Below are 26,727 nucleotides of genomic sequence, written 5' to 3' on the forward strand. Positions count from 1 at the left end.
GTTTCGTGTCCTGAGGATTGCTAAACATTCTCGGCGGTTTGTTACAGATATCGATGAATGTGCCACCTCGCCCTGTAGCCAGACCTGTACCCAGAACGCTCCGGGGCGCGGGTACACATGCTCCTGTCGGGACGGATACATCCTGGGGGAAGACGGGACATCCTGCGAACGTGAGTCTACCGCGTAACTGTGTCCGTACGGCAAACCATACACACAGTGGGAAGACTTACACGGAGGCCGGCCTTTCACTGAACAAGTGTTCTCAATTCTAGTTCTACAAATAAAATCTGTAGAATAGCACCATCGGATATACATTTATATTATAGTAAACTTGAATATCAAAGTTCTTTATTCAGAACCACTTGTAAGAGCCGTCTTTTTGATGACCGTCTGTCATCTTCAACAGGTCAGACAGTCATCTAATCGTCGGCTCTCATTAAACAAGTGGTTTTGAATAAAGAACTTTGATATTCAATCATTCACCAACATTCACGATGAAATTATTCACAGACATGCCTCGAATGAAACGTTTTGAAAAACGAATACACCTTTTAATTAACTCTGCAATGTATCATATGTATTTCTACGTGATTTACGCGTTTTTACAAGCATGTAATCTCTTCCCCTTGCAGCCCAATGCCCGCAGGGCTGCGGTAACGGCGGCCGCTGTGTCAGCCCGGGCGTGTGTGAGTGCGCGGAAGGGTTCTCTGGAGATGCCTGCCAAGAGCGTAAGTACGGCAACCCGGAGGGGACCATCGTCGTCGTACAAATCGTACAGGACAGTCATACCCAATGTCGACGTTGTTAAGGATTCTTAACATAGTATCAAATTAACACAGGGAAAGACTTTAACACTGCCTAATTATTTCAATACGTCCATACCGCAAATTCATTCTGTTTGCCCTCATGTGCACACTGAACCTTTGGACAGTCTCTAGCATTTTTAACGGTATTGCTCAGTGCAAATTAAGTCAATCGACCACGCCAAGGAACTGAGCTAAGTAGTATTGTATTCGAAAGGAAATCATGTAATTTTGCAGTCAGGGGAAAAGAAATTGTTGCTGTAGAAGGACGTTGGGACAGGAATTTGAACCATGTAATGATGAAAACTGGAGGAAAACCTAGTGGCACACTGAAAGGTTGCTTAATCTCTCATTTTTTTCTCCGATGTTCAGCTGTTTGCGATCCTCCCTGTGCGAATGGCGGAGTCTGTGACGCCCCGAATGTCTGCTTCTGTCAACCCGGCTTCAACGGAGACCAGTGTCAGAACGGTAACGTTACTTTACCATTCCTACATTCTAACAATATTGCTAGTGGAAAATCTACAACTTTTCCTTCAAAGGCATCCAATTTTAAAGGCATCCAATGCAATTCCAGCAGAACTGGAATATTCTGAACAGGTACAAATACAACCAAAATATAAATCATCATCAGACTTAACTTATCTGTATGTGCATTCTTACAGACATGTCATTTACAAGCAGAGACTTTGAACAGACCACAACTGTTTCTGTTGGCAAAAAAAGGAATTTTCTCATGACTGCGCTTCACTTAACCAATGATTCAGCACCAAGGACAGAGCCTGAAACACTTGTTAATTTAAAGGCATCCAATGCAATTGCAGGGCAGCAAAACTGGAATATTCTGAATAAGACCATCTGTATTGCCAGTGCCCCAAATTAACACATTTTCATCAGTATTTCATACATTAGTGACTAGAATATTGACTTTGAAAAATCTAGTTTTCAATCCCTAAAAAGTTCAATAGGCACCTTCAATTGATCAATATCGTTTCAGTTTGTGAAGGGTAGTTAAATGCAAAGTCATGTACGTTTGTTTTCAGACATTAACGAATGTGCGGTCAACAATGGCGGATGTTCTCATACCTGTATCAACGAACTCGGCTCCTACCGCTGTGAATGCCGGGAAGGCTACATCTTGGACGGCAACAACAAAGGCTGTTCCGGTAAGATTCTCCATTTTAGTCAAACCACTTATAATATATTCTAACCTTTCGTACATTTGTTGTGCTGAATAAATGTTTAGAGAAGATTGTTTTCTCCTTCTCCAAAACTACGTCTCCTTCCTAAATGGATGGATCGGAAGTAATCGACGGCCTAAACACTAGACTCCACACTTAGTCTTACATCCTGCTTTCTAGAAAATGTCATATCAGGGAATAACTCGGATTCCATCACGCCCCCTTGCAGATCACGACGAATGTGCAGCCGACAACCACGGCTGTGACTTCTGTGAGAACCTGGAAGGGAGCTACAGGTGTTACTGTCCCGATGGCTACGTGCTGGGCGAGGACGGGAAGAAGTGCAACGGTGAGCACTAACTAATGATCTCCCTGTTTGTTTTTCCTTGAATTTGAATTTGAATTGCTTGTTGAGATGATGAATTGCGTGAAATGATGATACGACCAAGTCACAATCTCTTACAGCACACCCTATTTGCTAGTTTCGGGCAAAGGACAGTACTAAGGGGGCCTGGTATCTTATGACATGGGAATTGAAAAAAAGTTGTCCAAAGTCATCTACCTGAGTATTGAAAAACACTCATTTGCAGGATACTCCAACCTCTAAATTGGACCTTTCAGTCCATAAGGAGATAATTCCATACGGTAGAAACTATCGTGAATATGACATGAAGTTACACAAATGGCCTCTGACCCCTCGGGACCACATGCAAACCTACAGACTAACACTGGGCCGACTACGCTTCTGTGGGGATTACTGGCCTTTGCCCTTTGCCCTTTTCTTTCTTAAGCATCCATTTCTTGTTTTTTTTTTTGTCTGTATTCTGTCAAGTTATCTTTAACCATAGTTCTCGTCATTGACGTTGATTTTGTATGGACTGATTTCATCACAACAGATATCAACGAGTGCGCAGGCGACAATAACTGTGAGGAGATATGTCTGAACACCAACGGTAGCTACGCATGCGCGTGTCTGCCTGGCTTCTATCTGGATGCAAACGGCTTCAACTGTCTCGGTAAGTTGTTATTTTTAAATCACTCTCTTTTTCGTTTTAGTTTCTGGCCTTAATTTACTGGTAGTTTACTTTATTTCTATGGTTTAATTCATTTTGGCTACATGCATAGCGTGGTGTCCAGTCTACCGTGGTTTGGGTGGGCTCTCCTCGGGCCTGCAGTAGTTCCAAGCCGCCGAGCTCATCTAGGCTTCCCGGTAGCAGTTTTGTACGACGGGAGTTGATTAGCCCACCCATGCATACGTGTAGTTGTCCTAAACACTCTCCCTTTGTATTTGCTCATTTCTACGATCTGAGGTTATTTCCATACATGTAAAGTCTAACACCCTATAATATCCATAATATTCTCTTTAACTCTCGCAAAGTCTCGCGAGATTGACCCGGAACGAGATTGTCTTCTTTTTTTATGTTTAACCACATAACAGGTGACTATCACCTCTTCAAAAATGTCAACCCAGAGACCAGACTGTAAGGTTTGAACCACTCACTATTGTTTTCAGACCATGACGAGTGCGCCACGCACGACCACGGCTGCCAGCACCAGTGTGTGAACGCGCGCGGGTTCTACACCTGCGAGTGTCACGATGGGTTCCTGCTGCAGGACGACCTCCACTCGTGTGTTGGTGAGTAAAAACCTAATGAAAAAACCTAATGGCCTGTTCTGTTACAAAGTTATGAGGCTCTACATCGTTTGGAAATCTATATTCTAGCGTTATTATACAACAAAGATATTCGGAGCAACGTAATCTTACAAGTTCATACTTGCTTCATAATGACTTCTACCAACACAGATGAACTTTCAAGATAATCCTACAAACATGCAACCCTAAGTGTTTTCCTACTTACGTGACAGCAGATCGAAATTTCTTTTTTTTTCTCAACTAAAACAAAGCAGGTGCCAAAAACCGATGGCATTTGCAAAGTCACGTTCAAATATATGAGAGTTTGACCGACCCGCATATGGCGAACCTGCCAAAGAAAAGCTGCCTATGTGTGGAGCGTAAACTGGAGCAATTTGATACCCTGCAAATACGCATATGTTAGCCTGAAAGTCAAGTTCGAACCTTATCAACTGCGAATATAACACCTGCACCCGGGTTTAATGAACTCTGCTGCTGCTTGCCACAAGGTGGCGCTGTTGCTAAGCCTTTGAACAAGGCCCCAAACATCCAATGTCATTTCAGGGCGGCAATTTTCCAAGTCAATTTTCTGGTCATTCTTTTAATGTAGTAAGTTGAATCAACCCTATCCCATAGCATTGCAACATTACTGTTATCTGTGCAGCTTGTTTCGTGTTGCAGGCTGGTTCTATAGCTAGCAATTCATTGATGGTCCCAAAAAACAAAAGGCTGTGGGTTGTTTAAATTTGGGGGCTATTTCACATCGTCAAGAGTGAAATGGTGACGAAAATGTACTTACGAAACGGCAGTAAATGTCAATATCAGATAGTTTTTCTCATCCAGAATATTTTTCTTGGAAGACTTTAAAAACCTGATTAATCTACTCATATAGTATGTATTCCTAACGTTTTACAGACATTGACGAGTGCGGTTTTGAGAAGTCTCCATGTGACCAGATCTGTGAGAACTCGGAGGGAGGGTACCAGTGTCTGTGTGAGGAAGGGTACAGGCTGGACCCTGAGCAGCCTGGCACGTGCGAACGTGAGTCATTTCAACCAACAGTCTTCTACCTTTCAAACGGTCATGTCCTTTGAAATGCGTAAGTAGTACATAGACCATATGGAATTAGGATTTTGCATACATGTAAATTACTTTGATAGGTAGACCCTGATTGGCTAGTAGGAGTATCAAATCAGTCATGAACTACTAGGTGAGTCATTTCAACCAATAGTCATTTAGCCGTGAAACGTCCATGACATTTGAAATGCGTAAGTTGTATCTACATCCTATGGAAAGAGGAGTTTGCATATATTAGCTTGATAGGTAGGCCCTGATTGGCTAGTAAGAGTATCCATTCAGTCACGAAATACACTATACTCTATATAATGTCCTTGGCTGGATGTATAAAAAACGAATCTTTTCTGCGTACTGAAATGGGTGTGTGCTACATATGCATTGCCAATATGTGACCAGAAACATTGCTACCATTATAATAGCGACTGCTTTCTACTTAACAATAATGGTATTCTTTAGAATTTGAGGAATTTTCGAGAGTACACATCGGACGTTTTGCCTCCTATCCTAAAGATAAAAATGGTGGTAACGTTTTGCTATTTTACAAGTGATAACATAACTTTTTGTACCGAATGTTGCAGCTGTGTGTGATCCCCCTTGCGCCGCCGAGAATGGGCTCTGCACTGCCCCGGACACCTGCAAGTGCTTCCAAGGTTTCGCCGGGACCTACTGCGAAATCGGTGACTACTAGTATATATGTCTTTGTAGATACATATCTGTTGCATCCACATCGGTTATCTATATAGTACTGTCATAAGGATGTGTTGATATATTAGTTCATCAATACGTCTGGGGCATTATTTTAGCATTGTTTATTATCTATCTATTGTATACAGAGACTGATAAATATATGGAAGGAGTGAAAAAATAACAGCTTGCCTGTACCGGACGAGGTCAAAATTGGATCTAAACATTGTAACTACTACATTGGAATTCCAAGATTCAGATCTCAAATCCTAGTAGAATTTCTATCTGCCCTATGGCATTTGGAATTCCAATCTGTCCTAGGAGAATCTGAAATTGTCTTAGGAGAAATTGGAATTCCAATCTCTCCTAGGACAAGTCCAGATCGCCCTGGTTTCCACTCTCCACTATGTCATATACAAACGACGATTTATGCCTTATAGTAGATATTGAGGAAGATATTGACTATCTGTATATCTGTATGCTACCACGAAACAGACATCAATGCAAGGCTTGTCCAGTTCGGTGACCACTGGACCAGGAACGGCACCAGCTGCCAGTGCTACTTTGACTACTCCCGGTTTGACTGCGCCTGCTGTACGGACGGAGGCTGCCAGTGCACCCAGGTACACACACCCCTCACTGCCCTGTCAGATAGCATGATGTGCTGGGAAATAATGCTGGGAAATAATGTATGACAAATGTCAATGAGCAAGTCATTTGCATTTTCGTGACTGGATAAATGCACCCTTGTCCCATGCCATACATTATTCTTGCATTCTGAATATTGGCGTTTCAAGGGCTCGAACAATAGCGAATTGATACATATTGTTTCTCAATCTACAGGAGCACCCTAAGCAGTGCGTGCAGTGTGGGTATGGGCACACTTGTGGACTTCTGGACTTAGGTAAGTAGTTGTCTGTTTAGTATATTATTCGTTTCTTGAAAAGAACTATGCAACAGCACTGAGCCAGCTTACAAATGTGCCTGAAATAAAACTCTAAACTCTAATTTTACGATGGGCAATTAATATTGACGGCCTTGTAAAAATTGTTTCTTTGTCGTCTCAAAGATAAAATTGTAGTGAAGCTTTTAAGAAATACTAACTAAGTTGTAACACCTTACAGCCGGGATAGACGGGTGGACGCTGTCGCAGACCGGCTGTCCGTGTGCCGGTGACAACAGCCTGGACTGTCCGTGCTGTCAGAATCGCGGCTGTCCCTGCACTAACGGCGTGCCCCGCTGTGGACAGTGTGGCAGGGAGGCACTCTGCAAGCCATAGGGAGGTTAGGGGACTGGTTTTGTTTGTTTGTTTGTTCGTTCGTTCGTTTGTTTGTTTGTTTGTTTGTTTGTTTGTTTGAACCATTCTTTATTCATGAAAGCTCAAATCAACATGCAAGCCGCTTTCTCGTAAGGACCAGGCAAAATATATCAAAAAGTTTACATCATTCAAAGTCTACTAAAACTACACACATTTTTTACACAAACGTGGTACAAAAACACACAGATGAGTGAGAACTGGTATCTGGTTCGAGTATTTCATCTTATAGGCATGTGTTTAGGCCATGTTGATTTGATTATATGAATGACATCCTCTGGGAACCCCAAAACTGATGCAAGCGTGCAAATAAAATTTGCCAAAAATGTTTCCTTCATCATGAAATCTACGTACGTGGTCATGAAGGTTGAACAAATGACTAAACACACAGAGTATGGTATGGCGAATAATAGACTCTTCATTACCTCCATGAAATGTGTCATGGAGGTTATATTTTCAGTTGCGTTTATCTGTCCGTCTGTCCGTCTGTCTGTCTGTCCTTCTGTCCGTCTGTTGGTCAACAAGATAACTCAAGAACGCCTGGATGGATTGGTTTCATACTTGGTGTGTTGGTAGGGTGTGACGAAAACTGGAAATGATTAGATTTTGGTCCCCCTAGTGGCTTCCCTTGGTACTGCAGCGCAACTTCCGGTTTTGATATCTCGCGATCTGGACATGCTAGGGTCATGAAATTTGGATGATAGGTAGCTCTCGTGCTTGGGAAGAAGTCACATGAGTTTGGGCCCCCTAGCGGCTTGTTCTGGAACTGCAGGGCACTTTCTGGCGAAATGTTTAAAAGCCAATAAGTCCAGACAGGAACAACATATTTTCATTATTTTTGGTGTGTAGGTAGCTGAGAGAGAGATGTACATAATTAAATGCAAATTATGCAAATGAGGACTTAATTTGCATAATTAATGAGGAAATTCTATAATTACAGTGTTTTACATTATACTACTTACATACATGTAATGTATGTAACCTATGGCAGGAGGAACTTCAACAGATACTAATTATGCAAATGATGACCTAATTTGCATAATTAATGCGAAACTTCTATGACATCGTAATGGTGAATGATGAGAAGGTCATACTTGGGACATCTGTAAGTTAATCAAAAGTTAACATACATCACGATGCATATATCATGTTAATGCAGAGGTCATTTGCACAATTAAAGAAGACATTTACATTTACATATCAAGATCATATTTCATGGAGGTATGAGATCTCGGAATTCTAGTTTCTTCATATTTTCTTCTTTACTTTCGGAATTGATTTTGGCATTCTACAACATTAGTATCATTTTCAATATTTCTTGCAATTTACGGCATGTGTTTGCTCATTTTGCAGCTGCTTTGTACGATTTACAGCATGCTCACTTTTTAAAAATATTTTGCACATTTTCTGTTTCAGATGGCATCAGAAACTTGACATAGGAAGGCAAAGACATCCGGGACATTTGGATCAATCTGACCGTAGTAACATTTGAATGTTGACCTTGGAGTAGAATATTTTTACAATATATCCAAGAACAGCTTGATTTCAATATACAAAGAAATTGCAACGCTTCTCATGCTATCTGCCACAGTACATTAGAATAACGCTTGTATCTTATAGAGAATTCTTCCTTACATCTCTACATCGATACAGATTGTGTCTAGTTCATAGTGACAACTCATATAAAAGTCATGGACAGAATTTGTGCATCATCCTTCAATCGTTTGGGAATTCGAGCAAGAAAATCCCAATTCTCGTCGTATTCTTGCCACTTCACGTTTAACGTGTAGTCAATTCTACTCTTTCTGCTCAATTTATTCTTTTTATAACTGACTGTTCATAAGATTCCTTGAATAACATTCTAACATTTTCTCTGACATTCTTCATAAAAACTGCAATTGGACACAATTAGAAAGAATACAACCTTCTTGAGTGCACATATGTTTTTTGAATGATATTTCGCTGATATCTTATTCCTTTAATTATACTAGGTTTCCATCTGGGCACTGTGCAAAGAGTTTACCATTAAATCAAGTCAATATCATACCCAAGAAGTTACATATTGTTAATGTCTTAAAGCTATATAACATGATCATACGTGTTTTCTTGTATTCTGCAAATTTTGGACAGAAAAATGTCAGAAAAAGAGTGCTTTATAATCCATGCATCATCTTTTCAATGACAATTTTGGGAATTTTTGGTGGCTGATTTTGAACTGTAGTAGCAATTTGCGCCTAAGAGCAAATGAATGACAAAAATTCTGAACTGAATGAGTACTCAAACAAGTAAAATTTGAAAGTTGAAAAATTTCTGGATCATGTTTTATAGCTGTAGGTAAACCACGTGTGTTGTGAAATGGAGGGTGTACTTCTAACATCTTGTACTTCATCTTCTAATGCTCCCCCACTTCCCCACTATTCCCTACCACGAGAAAACAATCTTACTACTAAAATCAAAGACCCCACTTGTTATAGAAGAAGTGGGTAAATTCGTCTTCCATTGCCTCAAAAGAAGAGGTCAAACCTAGCAAAACCAGCAAAACTAGTACCGTTGTAGGAAGTAGTATAATGTAAAGCGTAGTCTCACATACCATTGTATTTTTTTTTTTCATACATGTTGTTTGTAACTGCAATTAGCCCTCGGGCATGTATTTGCAAACGAACTTTCTGTTATTGTTATTCTGAAACGCTATTACACGTGTGTGGCTATTACACAGGAATGGATAAAAACTATATTTCACTTCAGGAGAAACTAATGACTATGCAAGCGTGTTTTACAACAGAACGTACGTTGATATTAAATTGTGAGTATATTTTGATGACGGAAAAATGACCAAACTTTATTGATAGAATAATATAAACAATTTGCTGGACTTGCATGGTTAGGAGAGTTTCCAAAGAAGTCTTTTATTACTTCAATAAACCTGTCACGATCACCCTTCACATGTTTCTTGTTGTTTTCATTTGTTATGCGAAGGAATATGTCGAATCTGCAGTGCATTTTATTCTGATACCAACCACCTGATGGTGATGGCTTGTAACCATGTCACTACACCAAATCCTACCTTTAAGCTCACCTTAAACAGGCGTAAATGTACACACAAAGGAAGAAACAGAACCTTTAAACAGGCCTTAGGGTATGCGTAAAGAATGGAGTTTGTGTAGTGTATCAGGCAACATTGAGATGTGCTCATGACATGGTCCTGTTGACGATGGAAAGACTGCTTTACACGCACATTTTATGGAATAAATCTTGTCCTCGCACTGTAAAGGCTAAATAGCTGATAATCTATGTGTCCGAACAGGATTGCTCATGTACAAAAGAACAGTACATTCCATATGGTACACTGGGACTACACAATGATCTAGGCCTTGCCCTTGGTGACTTTCACGTTGACGATTGGGTTTGATATTTACTTACTACGGTTCAGAACATCTGTCCTTTCTTTACTAAATGGGACAGAGACGATTGCTTTCTGTAACTTGTATGGCAACCTATTAAAATTTGAAGCTGTACACATGTTTCTTGCTTAGCTGGAAACTTAAGACAACTGTAAGGCTAAACTTAGAAGGTATAGCTGCACATAATGTGTGACTAAATGGGACAGAGACGATTGCTTTCTGTAACTTTGCTCGCAACCGATGAACAGTTCAACCTATACAAACATTTCTTGTTTACCTGGTAACTAAAGAAAAATGTATATAGGTTATATCTGCACATAATGTTAGAACATCACTAAAGACAGAGTTTGGGTTTTTTTTTAGCAGAAAGAACTGCAAGAAACCCAGCATGGTGATGATGATTATGCACTACGTGTTCTGCTGTGTAGCCCGCGAAAACTCATAGTAACAGGCCAGGGCTTTGCTACTTCTGAAAACAATGCAACTATCTTTGTTACTTCTTAATAACGTGAAGTACATGATTAAATCTCGTGGTTTCAAGTAAGAATAACATTATTTACTATCTCTTACGTGTAATCATATCCAAAACCTGCGCACACAAATCCACTGCATTGATACTTAAACACTTGTGAGAAAACAAGACATTGTTTCAGTTATCTAACGTAAAACGTCGGACTGAACATTGAGGCTAGATGCACAAACAACATTAGTTACAAACTACGACGTACTATATACCAAAATCGCCTAGCTCACGGAATCGTCATTGCAATGGTGGCACAACACGACATAGCACTACTTAATGACGCGAAAAAAACTTGAAGGGTACTCACTGTACGAAAACTCACTTCAACAGTGGCTGAACATTGGTGATAACACAAAGACATTCCTTTGCTATGAGCTTAAGTGAAAAGTTTAACTAAGAGTTAGTAAGACATGAGGATAAACTTTCAAAAGCCTTAAAAATGCTAAGTGTTTTAGCTTTAGGGCACTTGGATTTCAAAGACTCGTTAAAACAGCGACTTCTTACAAAAACAAGTCCTGGTGTTGACAACATTAGTTATAAACTACGACGTATTCTATACCAAAAGCTTAAGACAAAAGCTTAGCCTACAAATGTCATTGCAATGGTGGCTTACCCCTACTATCTGCATCCGTATCTGTATAGCCTTTATAACCGCCCTTCGGCATAACACACCAGCTTCGCAGGCACGCGGCGCGGCGGCAGCTAGATATAATACACCGAACGACCTTTTATACACCCAATCTTTGCACATCTGCAGGAGTTGCTTAAAGCTTTCTACTAGTACCGAATGACGTGAAATGTCTAACAGTCTAAAACTTTAAGGGTACTCAGCATACGAAAGCTCACTGCAACGGAACAGTGATTATAACACAAATACATGCCTTCACTTTGAGCTAATGTGAAAAGTAAGACGTGGGGATAAACTTTCAAAAGCCTTTAAAAGGCGAAGTGTTTAGCTTTAGGGTACTCGTTAAAAGCGACTTGCGCCTTCTTCAAAACAACGTTTCAAAACTCAAAGCTTCGGAGTAACAACAGATTAATAAAAGGATTGACCGCAACATTTATTTCGGGAGAGATAGCTCATGTTATCTTTGCTGTAGGGGAAATGGCCTTAAGTGTTATCCAGATACGTAGAAGATTAATTGCCTTTAAAAGAAAGAACGCGTGAAAAACAAAATGATTTATACCTAAGACGTTTGCGCTGCAACTGGTCATGAAGTTGACCTTCGAGCTTCCTATTGATAAAAGATGCCATCCATTCTTTCGGACAACTCTCTTGTTGGCGAAACAAACACCCAAAGACGAACCCAAGTCGTCTAAAAGAAAGGGTTTGTACGTTTTATTTCAAGTGAACAAGCAACTGGTCATGGAGATGACCTTCGAGCATCCTATTGATAAAAGATGCCATCCATTCTTTTGGACAATTCTCGAGTTGGCAAAATAAACACTCAAAGACGAGCCCAAGTTGTCTAAAAGAAAGGGTTTGTACGTTTTATTTCAAGTGTACAAGCAACTGGTCATGGAGATAACCTTCGAGCATCCTATTGATAAAAGATTCCATCCATTCTTTCGGAGAACTCTCTTGTTGGCAAAATAAACAATCAAAGACGAACCCAAGTTGTCTAAAAGAAAGGGTTTGTACGTTTTATTTCAAGAGAACAGAAATCTGCTAAGCATATCAGAATGTATAAATGTGGAGCATGTGTGCAGCGATGCATGGTTAGTACACGCTCGTCAGAAATGTTTGTGAAAACTGCGTATCCTACACCTCGGCGTCCGTCACACCACCTGTTCTGTTGCCATGCCGCTGACGTCTTTGTATCCATGGGACAGGCTCTGTTTGTCGTTACCTTCTCGGTTCGCTACTCCTGAATTCCTCTCGGCCCTGCCTTCCGCCGCGGGGTTTAATTTTAACAGGCGGCGATTCATTAGTGCCATCAACCGGAGAGAATCACCCGCCGTACGGCACTCTATAAGACCTTCCGTCGGGAGTGTGAGGAGGTTCAGTCGGAGGAGATCGTACTGACACTATGGTCGCGCTCTGGACCGTGCTCCTGCTCGGAGCTGTGTGTGGGCTGGCAGCGGGAGGCCCTGTACAGGCCGTGCACAAACGCCAAGCTGCAAGTAAGTACTTCAAACATCTTGAGACGCACTTATCTTAAGGATCTGTGGGTATTTTGTCTTTCCTAGTATGTATACGTAAGATAGGTGAATGCAAGGGTGGCCTATTCATCTTGTTCTGTTGAAAAGTTATGATATAACAAAGGTGATGCGTTTGTTGTAAGACAAGCATGTCGTATTGACGCAAAAAAAATTCGTGTTCACTGGTTTGAACAGTTGCTGATAAAATCTGGAAGTGAAGACGTTTCAGCCCTGTTAGAAACGGGAAAGGAAACTTTAGCACGCTATCCAGCCACAGTCCAGTTTTATTGTAAAAAAACAGTGGGTGAAGAATCTCCATAAAGTCATCTTAGCGACGTTGTGTTGTTGAGTAAAGGAGACTGTAGTTCATACAAGTTGATCTGTTACAAACTGGGACCCCAGGAGGCAATTCCTGCTGTTTAAGTCCTACACAAACCCAAGCGGTGCTTATCCAAACGTGCACAGGGTTTCCTGTTTAAATACAAACCAAACAGTGTAACTGAGGTTTTGTTTCCAGCATCTTCTTGTTTGCTGAGATGTGTTTTCTGACCTAACACCGTAAGGGTGAAAACAACTACAGTTTCCGTTAGTTATTCATAGCACTAAAATCGGTATAGCTGCTTGCAATCTGTGGCTTTCGCGCTACCTAGTGAAGAAGAGTGTTCCCCTCAGATCCAACTGAATATCGGAATCCTACTGACAAATAAACATGTTTACACGCCCCAGTAAACGTGGTTAAAATCAAAGACGTGCGTGCATGGATAAAAGTAAGGGAAGTAGTGGATTGCCAACTATGGAAACGCCGTGGTTACGACAAAAACAACACTTGTACAGCAGCTGATTCCACGTTACTAGTAAAACACCTGTCACACAGTCATGACTTTGGCCTCCCAAACACTTGCCGAACGCCCCCAACCATGATTAAAAGGTTTAAAAAATTCGGGTGTGAATAGGAAGTTTGGCTGGTGATTGGCTGATGTTCGGGAGTAGTTGGGGCGTGATTAGCAGTTAAATTTTACTCAAATGTAACTCAAATTCGATTCGATTCTCATATAATTTTAAGGCCCGAGTGCTCCGAACTTGGTCGGCTGGTGTTCGGGGGAGGTTCTGAATGTGTGATACGAGTGGCTAAAGCAACCCATGCATGTTGAAAGCTGGACCGACTATACAAAACCTTCCGTGATGTCTTACCGTCTATACCGTTTCCAGTTAGTCAGTGCAGCTTACAATTGTTGGATATTACTACCTTATTTAGAGAAAGATCACTGTCGGATATCCTAGAAGCGTATCTCTGTGTTAATCGTTGTATCATCAGCTTACTTAAAAAACCCAAATGATCTGGTAAATACTTAATCATCAGTACAAGCTTCAGAAAGTAGAAAGCATAGCAAAAAGAGGTTACTCTGGATTTTACTGATTCATAATCAATGGTATCGTTGTGTGGATACATGGCTATATCGACCAAAGGGCAACTAGGCAGTCCGTGTTAAATTCTCGCAATCACACAGTTATTTGAAACTAAACGATTTCACTTCTGATTCAGACGATATACAGATAACATCATCTTAATAATCTAATTCTATTATAGTATATCGGACGTGCCTCTTTTCAGACTTATGTTGTAATTATTATTTTATGCACAGTAATGACGTTAATATAAGCTATTTGGCTTGAGTGCGTCACCCCTATGTATTGTGATATAAAAAACAAGAAAAGTTAGGCGGCCCCAACTCTTGTTTAACGTCAAGGACTAGCTAAAACACAATACGACCTATAAAAGCTAAGTCAGCGTTTCGCCCGTTTGCCTTAGCCTCCTTCGCAGTCTTGTGGGCGTCCGCGTTATTTTTTCTCTGAGCGACGCGAGTAACATGCCGCCGCGAGGGACGATTTGCTGCCGAGGGAGTTTTTGCCACGGAGAGAAGGTTTCGCGAATCCTTCTCTCCGTGGCAAAAACTCCCTCGGCAGCAAATGGTCCCTCGCGGCGGTCAGTGAATTCTAGCACAAATGAAATAAAGCATACAGCGTGTCGGCTGACATCCCAACCACCCATGTTAGAGAGGCTGCGTGGCAGATATGTTAAGTGATTTGCCCTGCTGCTGAAGAAAGCCTGTAAGGCTGTAGTCATCGAGACGGTGCCTTCTGAAGATAAGGCCTTGTACGCTCTGTTTCGTACCGACTTCTCAATCTAAACCTTCGGTTACAGTTCAAACACGCAGAACTAACACATTTCACCGAACAATAGAGCAGAATTGATGTTTCTAAGCATACATGTAAGGTCTTACAAATATAAATTCATAACCATAACAGTTTAAGATCGTCTCTATCCCTGTCAAAGCTTGGCCTTGACTAGGTATGTCCCTGACTACGCTTCAATGATATTTTTCTCAAATAACAAAACAGTAGCACCGTGTTTGCCTGTTTACTTTTTTTGATGCATTTTATCATTTTAACTGCCCCTTTAACGACCAGGACAGTAAAGAGCTACTTAACGAAACTCACCAAAACTCACCACAATTTCCAAACGTTTACTACGAAAAGAAAACTACAACCATTAACGTCCCAAAACACACTCATTGCAGAAAAAGTGGGACACTTCGTCTTCCACTGCTTCCAAAAAAGATATCAAACCCCAAAAGCTTAGATTGAATTCCGTAGTAATTTTTCAAATAGTCACTTGTTTCACTTGTCACCACTGCACTGTTAGTCTATTCTATCTATCATCTCGTTTTGCTCTTAGCCCCCGGGTATGAATTTGCAAATAAACTTCGTCTATGCTCCTTCGTAAATTTAAACATTTCAAGTGCATGAAACGCTATACAGAACTATTACAGAATACATTTTGTACTCAATTCCAATTCAACAGCTCCTATCCAATGTGCGACGGAGTCGAGGCACATGGACGGCGACGAAGGCGACACATACACGTAAGTATATATATCAATACTATGGTGATTAATTTAGGACTCTCTTTTTCTAAACATTGAGAACAAATTTAACAGTGATGCCATGTAGATGCCATGTGCGTACCTTGAAAACAGTAACATTCTATTGGAATACTGTATACTTTTCATTCCTTGTTTTCAGCGTTACATGTCCTGCTGGTTGTGCTTCAAACGGCAAGACCGTCTGGGGCACCGACGTCTATACGGATGTAAGTTCTATATTGAGATTTTCTTTGAAGCATCAAATGTATATTCATTATTTACCCTAACCTGCTAAACAGTTTGAGATGATGGTTAAAAGCTTTGTCAGATAAGTTGTTCACACGTCTTTGCAATTTCGTCCCTTTCTTTACATATACAGTAGATGAAGTGATCAGCCAGTCAAAGTCTTAGCTGTAGGTTCCCCCTGATAAGGTTAATGTAATAAATACTGATGCTTCGATAGATATACATCCAGGTAATGAGATACCTGGATGAAATTGTTACTCAAGCAATTGGATAAATTTTGAATGAGAGTGAGTGAGTGAGAGTGAGTTGAGTAACAATTTCTTGTGAAACTGTCGGTACTGTATGTAGGACTCGAGTATCTGCCGCGCTGCTATCCATGCCGGCCGGATCACGGACAGTGGCGGGGACGTGACCGTGCACAAGCTGGCTGGGGAAAGCTCGTACTCCGGCACTACCCAGAACGGTGTCCAGACACGGGGGTGAGTTACATGTACATGTTTGACACCCAGCTAACGCAGTGCTGCAAATACCGAGAAGTATTGTTTTGGGTGGCTGAGCTGTGTGTCTGTGTATCTGTCCGGACAGAGTTGGTTGACAGCACGTGAGTAGGAAAGATTGACAGGCAGAATGACGGGAGGTCATTGGTCCGGCACAGGGAATGGCTCTATCCGGCAGACAGGGCCCTCAAATACTTCCCGTCAGTTTGAAATATTCGCTTTCTTGTTTTGCTATGACAAAATCATTCCGAATCAGACTAACTTACCGGATCGTCTTTTCCAGATACGGCACTTGGGGAGGTTCCTTTTCCTTTACAGAAGGTAGGAGAACTATTAACGTCATCGTTCATTCTGAACAGATAGGCTTTTCAATGTGGTCTTGTCAATTCAACCTTACAACTCCGATAACTATCTGAACCTTTTGTTAGCTATAAACTCTGATCATCATGTTTCAGGCGAGCCGGCGGAACAAGCCCCTGCAGTAGACCCGAGTCTGGGTGAGTATTGTACTAGTATCCAGAATCAGTAAGGTATATTAGAGTACAGTACAGTACAGTAGTGTAGAGAAGAGTGGACTAGACTAGACCTGACTAGAGTTAAGTTCATTGTAACTAAGTATTAAGTTACGTCATTGAAGGAGTTAGTACTAGCTAGATTTGGAAGGTCAACGGCAATTGCAGAGTATCACAGTTGGATATACCTTTCACTTCCAGAATTCATCGACTGCAACACACAGTCTCGGCAGCTGGATCAAGGATCCTTTCCGCATACGTAAGTCAATATTATACAGTACTGCAGTCATCTATTTCTGTTGACTATAATAATTTAGTTGAACATCATTAAGCTATGACAAGGATTCAATGGACCTACAACATCAACTTATAATGACGATAACGTTTTGTCCCGTGCGGTTAAAGGCATCTAATTTCAGGGTTGCAAAACTGGAAATGTTCTTAATAAGGCAAGCTGTATGATATTGACACATACTGCCCCACATTTGCATCAGTATTTCATACTTTGGGTATTTCAAACGTTGTAGAAACAAGCCCAGGATAAGCCCAGCCCAAAAATCAGCCCAGGATCCTAAAGCTAGTATCAGTAACCGTTTTTTTTTGTCACAGCTTTCAGCATTTTGCTTCATGAATGTCGATATACATTGTATATTGAACGTGTTGTTTCAACTCAGTATGTAGATAAGTGACTGGAATATCGACTTTGTAAAAGTGGTTTCCAAGCCCTAAACACTGTACTGGGGCCCTTTAATGTTAACTTTTTTCCTACTTGTGACCTAACGTTATCTGTACCCTGTCTCTCCACAGGGTGATGTGTCCTGCCGGCTGCGCTGCGGGGCCCAGTGTCTGGGGTTCTGCCATCTACACAGACGTAAGTCTCAAACATCGTAAAACACTCAACACACTTACCCAGAAGAGTAGGGGTGCTGGAGAGTATCCATTTGCCATCCCGGAGAGCTTTCTTCCAGAAAGATACCAGTACAAAGGAGAGTCCGATAAAAACGCTTAAAACACTCCAAAATAAGCCCAAATCTCTGCTTTAAGAGAGTAGCATTGCACTTGTAGCTCCTTGAAAAAACACCATGTTTCACCTCAGTTGAGCTCGAAAATGAAAAAAAGAAGTGTCACCCCACTGTTAGTATCGAAACATAGGCATTGTATTGTCATCTAGCGACTTCAACAGATGAACTATTCATAATAATATATATATTTGTGTATTACATGCTTATATTCCAGTATTATGTCCATACATCTAAGAAGCGAGAAGTTGAAATTGTACATAGTAGTCTAACTGGTAGGTACTAGTACACAGTGTGTATAGTGAGATCTCCCTGTGCTTTAGACATAACATGTACTTAGCTTGTAAGGGGCCTGGGCAGAAATGTACAGTTTCATTCAGTCATTTTGGACTACTTTCTGTTCCTGTACAAGGACTCGAGTATCTGCCGTGCCGCTATCCATGACGGCAGGATCCCGACTAACGGTGGGCAGGTCACCGTCTACAAACTGGACGGACAGGACTCGTACCAAAGTTCTGACCAGCACGGAGTCAGCACCTTTACGTAAGTGATATCTGGTCCGTACAAACTGTATATGAAAAGTTACACAAGCCAATGAGTTTCTTTAGTGGCAATTTTACCAGAGCATATTGTAGCATATTAAAGCTGCTAAATACCCAGTTAATCATGTTGTTATAATTATTGTTTGATGATCATTTACCGGCCTAGGTTCCAAAATACCACTGGAAAATAGTTTTAAACGGTGTTGCTTCATGCAAAGACACTTCTAGGAACTGAGCTAGGTAGTACGAGGAATATATAACTATGCCAGAAGATGGCGGTGAATTGTTTATTTTGAAAACTTGAGGATATTGCATTCGAGGACTGTATTAACTGGAGGTGTATGAATGGTTTCTATTTATATCTTTACCAAGAGAGTTCCTTACACTTGTGACACGCTACATCAGAAGTGATATTTGTTTTTCAGTTATGGCTCTTGGGGTGGTTCTTTTGCCTTCTCACAAAGTAAGTACTAGGAATCTTAACATTCTACTCATAAACTTTATCGATAGACTGTTGTGTTATATAAAATGTGTGGATATAATTTGGATACCATAGGTGTATGGAAGGTGGATATGAGTACCTATATCTGGTTAGGAGATAGGTACTACGTCCCACCACATGTTTCGAAAAAGAGTAGGGACATGCCCCGGTGTGCCATGGTCCAAACACTACTGTCTGGAAGTTGGTGAATCACTACAAATGGAGGCCTGGTGAACCCCCATCCTGTATTAGCCACACGGTGATTTACATCATCACCCCCATATGCGTGTGTCATAGCGAAACCGAATTGCACAAACATAGCTAATACAAAAGGCATGATATCATGCTTCACCTCTGATGAGAATGACTAACAATGTGTATGGTAACATCTAATACATCATGTTCTCTTCTGTAGATCCTGCCGATGAGGCTCAGCAGGAACCTACTGCTCAACCCGTTGATTGTAAGACTTTTCTCTTTTTTTCTTCTATTTTTTCATGACATGGTGGTGACGGCACATACACAAGTTATATCAACTTATTGTATGCCGCCACCAACGCAGATGACAAATATAGCACAAGACAATACTCATTCTCCCTTGAGTTAAGTGAGGAAAGTCGTCTGAAGTGACTTTCCGACGACTTCAGTCACTTCAGACGACTTTCCCAAGGACACAAGATCTGTGGCATGTCAGGACTCGAACCCGGGACCTCTTGGTTCCGAGTCGAGCACTCTGCCGCTACGCCACACAACCCCGCACTTTTCTTTCACCTTGCACATTCTCGTGTGTTTTTTGTTGTTGTTCTCGTTCAGTTAGCCAACAGAGTAGAGTCTGTATAACCAAGAGGCAAGATAACTAAAACTATATCCTTTTTCCATCCAGACTCGGCGGACTGCAATACCCAATACCGACAGGTGGAGGCCAGAGACTCCTTCACGTAAGTGTACACTGTCAGGATACTGACTTCAATTCCAATTTTAAAACTAAGATGTACTAGTACAATCTCTTCAGGTCGTCATAAGACTATCAGACGGTGTATAATACATCGTGACCTCCCCTCCAGTGCCAGTTGTCCGGCTGGGTGTGCTGCGATCGGTGGGACCGTCTGGGGGACAGCCGTCTACACAGACGTGAGTAGTGTTCAATGTCTACATGAGTGTAGTGACATGAGTGTACCTGTATCATCTGTATCTGCATAGTTGGCCATGGTATAACTGGTATCCCTTCGGCATAACACATCAGGTTCGCAGGCACGCGACACCGCAGTGGTTATATCTGCATCTGTATAGTTGGTATAATTGTCCTTCGACATAACACATCAGCTTCGCAGGCACGCGGCACGGCAGGTGTTTATATTACACGGAAAGACCCGCTAGACCTAACCTTTATCTAACTGTAAGCGTCGTTCAAAGCTAATTAATGATGATGACACTACTGTACATGGTGGCAGCGAGTTCAATCTGCAATCAACACATGCATAAAAAGGCCAGCTGTAGTACCGTCGGAAAAAGCCAGATGAACCATTTTTGAACTCGACCTACATACCCACAACAGCTATCTACATACCAAATATAAAAAGATCCATCTACAACTACATGTACTTGAGCAATGTGATGATAATGATGATGTACTTGAGTTATGACGTTGACCTACATACAGACTCACACCACAGCTCCTCCACCTGGTCCAAACAGAAAACATACCCTTCTGACGAAGGCAATTAATATGCAACAGTCACCGTGCTTTCCTATACTTGAAAATACATTGTTCAGCCCAGGAAATGGGACTTATTTCGAGTGTTGTTTGACAGGACTCGAGTATCTGCCGTGCTGCTATCCATGACGGTAGGATCACTGACGCCGGCGGGGTGGTGACGGTGTACAAACAGCCTGGACAGGCCTCGTACTCCGCTTCAAACCAGAACGGAGTCCAGACAGTCATGTAAGAAACCCATTTAACAGATCTACTTTCGTATAGGTTGGAAATGTTTTCTCATAGTCTTGTAGGGACAATGTCTAGGGCACGGTATTGGAAGCCCATGCCTCTGCTTATACCTCCCCAACCGAAGTCAGATACCCATTTACACCTGGGTGGAGTGAGGAAAGTCGTACAAAGTGACTTTCCCAAGGACACAAGATCGGTGACATGGCGGAATTAGAACCGAGAACCTCTAGGATCTGGGCCATTTCGTGACACGACCACTCTATACTGTCGTATTTACAATTTTACATGTTCCTATTTATTCTTATGCAACAGTAAAACATGTTATTGTTATGAAATAAAGACTGAGCTTTAAATGTTATTGTTGTTTTTCAGATACGGGACTTGGCCCGGTTCCTTCGCCTTCACAGGAAACACCCCACAACAGGAGCTACAGGAGCCCACACTGCCACCAGGACCACGTTAGTCCACATATCGTTTTATCTACAGGTCTTAAGTCGGAAGTAGATTTTTTGTACAGGTGGTATGGATTTTTGTATGGATTTTTGTATGGATTTTTGTATGGATTTTTGTATGGATTTTACAGGTCCCCACTGAAAAGCAATGCCATCACTGAGTGAGTCTAAATATGACGGAAAAAATTATATAAAAATAAATGGATACATGGTGCAGACTGATAAACTATTGCCTGGAATTCTTTTTACAAAAAGATTATCCCTCTGTCCTGCAGCCACCGTTGACTGCAATACAGAACCAGGACAGCTAGATGGCAACAATATCACGTAAGTCAAGAGAGCCTCCTACATACATGTATACCTTTTATGTCAACACAATCCCATTTTTAATGGTCACAATTCCTTATTCATGTCATGTATACTTTAATCAAAGAACTATAGATTAATGTTAACGTGTGTTAAGTACATGAAGATATGTTTCTGTAGTGTGGTGTGTCCTGATGGGTGTCTGGAGACAGGAGGCGTGGTGTGGGGATTTGTCATCTATACAGACGTAAGTAGAATATGCTACATTTCTTACATGTTAATATGTGATTTTATTCTCACAAACGCATCATCGATACAAAGGACTAACGATGTTCTATACAGGACTCGAGTCTGTGCCGTGCTGCAATCCATGCCGGCAGGATCCCAGCGACCGGCGGTGAGGTCACACTCTACAAACTACCCGGACAGGACTCGTACCTGGCGGCAGAACGACACGGGATCACCACCAGGGAGTAAGTACATCATCAGGGAAGCAAATAGCTAGAGCACCGGTAGACGTAATTTTAACCTGGTGTGCAGTCTATCGCGGTTGGGGTGGGTTCTGGGCTGAAGGAGGAGCTCTTCACCGCCCAACTCAGCGAGGCTCACCGGTAGGCTCCTACGGGCGTAACACTCCCACCGGGCGGCCAGATGAGCTGGGCGAGAGGGAGACTATTAGACCCCCGAAGACAGCCCTCCCCAACCACGATAGACTTGGCACCAGGCTGTGGCAGCAGTATCCTTGCATTTCAACGGTTTAGGTTCCCCACACACCAATTGTGCCGGTACAATGTAGACAAACAATAACAACAACATTTCTGTCTGATCCATAGGTATGGCAATTGGGGCGGTTCTTTTGCATTCTCCCTCCGTAAGTACAGCTCATCATCTGTTTCATAGAATTGAGTCCCGTTACTAAGACCGAGGTTGTTTTAACATTATTAAAACATTGTTTTAACATTGTTAAAACAATGATTGCAGTGCTATTACCTTCATGAAGGATTCGTAGTTACTAAGAATGTATCGTGATTATATTTTCAGCTCCTGTCGTACCAGAAGTGGAGGAACGTGCAGGTTAGTGGCTCTTTACTCACCATTTATAAAACTGCAAGATATATATCATCAGGTCTATTTAGAGAGTATAAAAAGTAATTCTGCTTCATATATTTTGTATCCTCTTCGAGTTGAATAAACTAATATAATGAACACTAAATATTCCGGTGTATAATTATCGTATTTGTTACTCATTTTCAGAAACTGTAGACTGCCATACTCAATCTAGGGACAGGGACGGCGACATCTACACGTGAGTTATGAAAAAAGTTTACAAAACTATTCCTCCCCATGTGTTAGAGTACGATTTCAAGATCATCATACTTTTGTATATCTCTTTCCTCAGTGTGATTTGTCCAGCGGGCTGTGCCTCAGGAGCGACTGTTTGGGGTACCGTGATCTACACAGACGTGAGTTTAGTACATGTACAATACAACAATAAGTACTGTAACTAGAAAGGTAACATTTGCAAAGCAAATGCATAATGTTTACCTTTGCATATGGTCTGCTCTGTTAATTCTCACTCAAATACATTCATATATATGGTCAGACAGGAGTCTAAATCCCCCTGTTATAAAATTGCAACATGATGTAACCCAACACCAGTTGGCATGGTGACAGACGGTCTGATCAGGTCATTGACCAGGTCAGAGGTCAGTGTTTGCAGACTAAGAAGAGGAAACGTAGCAAAAACGATGTTTCATTTGGTAAACATAATAAACTGTGGTGATTACCACTGTTATTTTGAAGTAAAACATCGTAGAACATCTTAGACTAATTATTCGTTTCGCCATTATTCCACAGGACTCAAGTATCTGCCGTGCTGCTATCCATGATGGTAGAATCACCAACAGCGGTGGTGAGATCACTGTCTACAAAATACAAGGACAGGACTCGTATCTAGGGTCTGAGCAGAATGGGATCCAGACTGTCCGGTAAGTAACATGGCCATCGGTTACTCTAAATATTATCAGTACAAATCACTCTAATATTGTAGTTATGTGTGTATGTGGCATTATAAAACAAGCTGTACTTTTGTCAAATTGTCCTTGCTCTTCATCTGATGTCTATAGAAATAAGTTGAACTTGTGCAAAAATTTCTTTGCTCTTCGTCTGATATAAACAGTATCAGATGACGATATGCTTTAATTGGTTATACGTACAGACTTGTAATGCTGATTCGTCCAAATTCATCTTTCAGGTATTCCAGCTGGGGCGGTTCCTTTGCCTTTACACAAGGTAAAATATTGATATGATGTACAATTCATATCATTACCATACTACATTGTACACTGAAGTAATTCCCGATTCCACATATTGCTATCTTTTATATACGTTCCCTTCACAGGCAAGCCAGTAGTACAGCGTACAATGTAAAGAAGCAAAGAACACAAATAACTTTAATTCGACACAGTAATGCTAGGAGCAGAATTATGTACATATATAGTCTATGTTTAGGTAAATATGTTGGTCAAAGATTTGGAGATAGTTAAATATTGTTTGTTCTCACAGATCCGCAGATGCCGCAGCAAGAACAGCCGGAAGAACCGGATCAAGGTGTTTAGATATCGTCCATCTACCTTCCGACTAACGTCTAGTTCTAATGTCCCTCTACCTTCAAATTAACGTCTAGTTCTAATGTCCGTCTACCGTCAAATTAACGTCTAGTTCTAATGTCCATCTACCTTCAAATTAACGTCTAGTTCTTATGCCCATCTACCTTCAAATTAACGTCTAGTTCTTATGCCCATCTACCTTCAAATTAACGTCCAGTTCTAATGTCCATCTACCTTCAAATTAACGTCTAGTTCTAATGTCCGTCTACCTTCAAATTAACGTCTAGTTCTTATGCCCATCTACATTCAAATTAACGTCTAGTTCTAATGCTGTCTGTTGTGTGAGTGACTGACGTGTTGTTGGTGGTACAGGTTCATACAAGTGACATTCTTTCTAACTTATTTCCTCCTTAGCCACAATTGACTGTCACACGGAGGCAAGGCAACTGGATGGACAGAATGTCACGTATGTTGGACATGCACATGTACATCTTAATAGTGGGCAAATTGGCAAGAGACTTAGCAAACAATTATTGTCACTATTTCTTTGTGTGTATGAGTGTATGAAGTTAGGGTCACAACAATAGTAAAATATTGTTTGACGATCAAGTATCACGATCCCTATAATATTGTAAAGCCATAATGATTAATGGAGCAGCTGTAAAGCTAAAACCTTATGCCTGTAGCAATGGTTTTTGAGATGTCTATGTGCTATGGTGGCTTCTAGTTTCTGACCTTGTCTCCCCCTGATTCTGACTAACAGTGTAACCTGTCCTGCCGGCTGTCTGGCGGGTGCAAGCACCATCTGGGGTCTGGTCGTCTACACAGATGTAAGTAGGCTATCTAAAAGGACTGTAAATCGCCAATCATTACTAACATTCCGTTAGTATCGTATTACAAATACAACACTGACATATTCAAAAGCTATACTAGTTATAATGCTATTTCAGGACCGCAATAGAAAAAGCATATTCTACTGGTGACATTTCTTAGCACATTTTCGTCATCATTTCAGACTTAAAGCGTATAAAACAGCCTTAAAACAAGCTAGGTAATGAGACCCTTTATTTTAACACAGATATCACAGATATCAACATACTATGTGATAGGGTTGATTTAACTTACAACTGTAAAAGATAGACCAGAAAACTCACATTGAAAGCGCTTGTTTAACAGCAAGAGACAGAAATTATGTATGTCATCGTTTCATCAAGACAGTATTAGCATTGCAATGCCGACAATTTCGTTATGTGATGAAACATACGCCAAGCGCAAACGTCCCTTTGCTACATGTATACAGGACTCGAGTATTTGCGGCGCGGCTATCCATGACGGCAGGCTGACAGACGCTGGTGGGGAGGTGACTCTCTACAAACTACCCGGGCTGGACTCGTATCTGGGGGTCGAGCAGAACGGGATTGAGAGTCGTTCGTGAGTTATAGATCCATGTTGGAATTAGTGTATGTCTTTATAAGATGGAAGGACCTAGTCCGTGGCCTAGGCCAAAGGATGGGCAGTAGGACTAAGTAAGTATTAAGTTAGAAGATGGGCCATGGGGAACACGGAGGAAGATTGATTACAACGATATGTTGGCCACATGTAACGCAAGGATAATCAGTAGGATAACGCAAGGATAATAGTGGCATTATTCTACAGCCTCGATAAAACAGACCTTAAGATCAAAACACCAAACGTACAGGTACCAAGAAACTTTAAAAAGGTATTGAATGACACTATTTCTACCAAATGCTGTTTAACCATGTAAAGTCATATTTTCTGCTCTATATACCTTTACACACAATGCAAAACACTGTACCACACGTAAACAACTGATGTTTAATCGGATTTTATGACCAATCTTCAGGTACGGCCGATGGGAGGGCGCATTCGCCTTCACGCCTAGTGAGTAATGAATCTAAGTTGCCTAACAGATGAAAAATGAGCGGACAATTTGCGTTTCTTAATTTTGCTTCATAGATGTCCACGGATTCGACTACATCAAGTTCTTAGTTGTCGTTCGTAAATCTATGTCATTCAATTCGATTCAAAATAGGCTACTCGCGACTTGGAAGGATAATTAATCCATAAATAGAATAAATATGTTTTCATGAGAAGCAGCAGTAAATATTTCTTTTACATTAGTCAATGTATTTTTGTGCTTTGTCACACAGAGCCTATCGTACCACTACAGGAACCTGCTAAAGGTTAGTCTTCCCAGCATTGCTATCTTCTTTTGTCATTTTCACATCTGTGCTGGATAACAATATTTGTCAGTATCCCAATTCAGCCAAAGAAGTGTCACGGCATGCTGACCTGTGAAGTAAACCATTACTACTACCTTCTTAATCACAACAGAAAATGTCACATTGCCGTGGTGACCAATTCACTAAAAATTCTGGCGGGACCAAATGAAGAATTACTGTGATAACTTTAGCAAT

General features: G+C 41.1%; 1 pseudogene; it reads left to right on the forward strand.

Annotated features, from left to right (window-relative positions):
• Nucleotides 1–26,727, forward strand: part of LOC109469589 — a 45,088-nt pseudogene that overhangs the window by 9,458 nt on the left and 8,903 nt on the right.

Source organism: Branchiostoma belcheri, unplaced genomic scaffold (genome assembly GCF_001625305.1).
Source record: "Branchiostoma belcheri isolate BF01 breed outbred unplaced genomic scaffold, Haploidv18h27 scaffold209, whole genome shotgun sequence".
NCBI lineage: Eukaryota > Metazoa > Chordata > Leptocardii > Amphioxiformes > Branchiostomatidae > Branchiostoma > Branchiostoma belcheri.